This window comes from Tupaia chinensis, unplaced genomic scaffold (genome assembly GCF_000334495.1).
Source record: "Tupaia chinensis unplaced genomic scaffold, TupChi_1.0 Scaffold000377_5, whole genome shotgun sequence".
Lineage (NCBI taxonomy): Eukaryota > Metazoa > Chordata > Mammalia > Scandentia > Tupaiidae > Tupaia > Tupaia belangeri.
In genome coordinates this window covers 2,087,224-2,087,577 of record NW_006159879.1, presented here as the reverse complement: position 1 = coordinate 2,087,577, position 354 = coordinate 2,087,224, and the positions used below count along the sequence as shown (strand labels likewise).

General features: G+C 62.1%; 1 protein-coding gene across 2 annotated transcripts in view; it reads right to left on the bottom strand.

The window, feature by feature from the left end:
* TMEM18 (transmembrane protein 18) overlaps window positions 1-354 on the bottom strand; it is a 5,745-nt gene that overhangs the window by 1,564 nt on the left and 3,827 nt on the right. The window lies entirely within an intron of this gene.

Below are 354 nucleotides of genomic sequence, written 5' to 3'. Positions count from 1 at the left end.
GAGGGCCCAGCCAGTGCCATGGTGAAAGCGGCTGGATCCCACAGGGCCAACTATGCAGTTTGAGTCCTGGATCCGGCAGCACATGGGCACATGCACAAAATCCGGAAAGGAGGTTAAGGGGTTCTGTGTGGCCACGCCTGGGGGGCTATCTCAGTCCCCACCCCACGCCCAGCAAGGGCACACCCCAGAACAAATTAGAAGAGAACGAGGGAAAGGAAGTGCGATGCTCTCACTGCTGCGGCTGGTCCCTCAGCTCAGGAAGGCCGCGGTTGGGAGGAAGCCGGGCGGGCTCTGTGCCGCCTCCCTCCGGCCAGCCACAGGCCCAGCACGGGCAGTGGCAAGAAAAAAGACAGA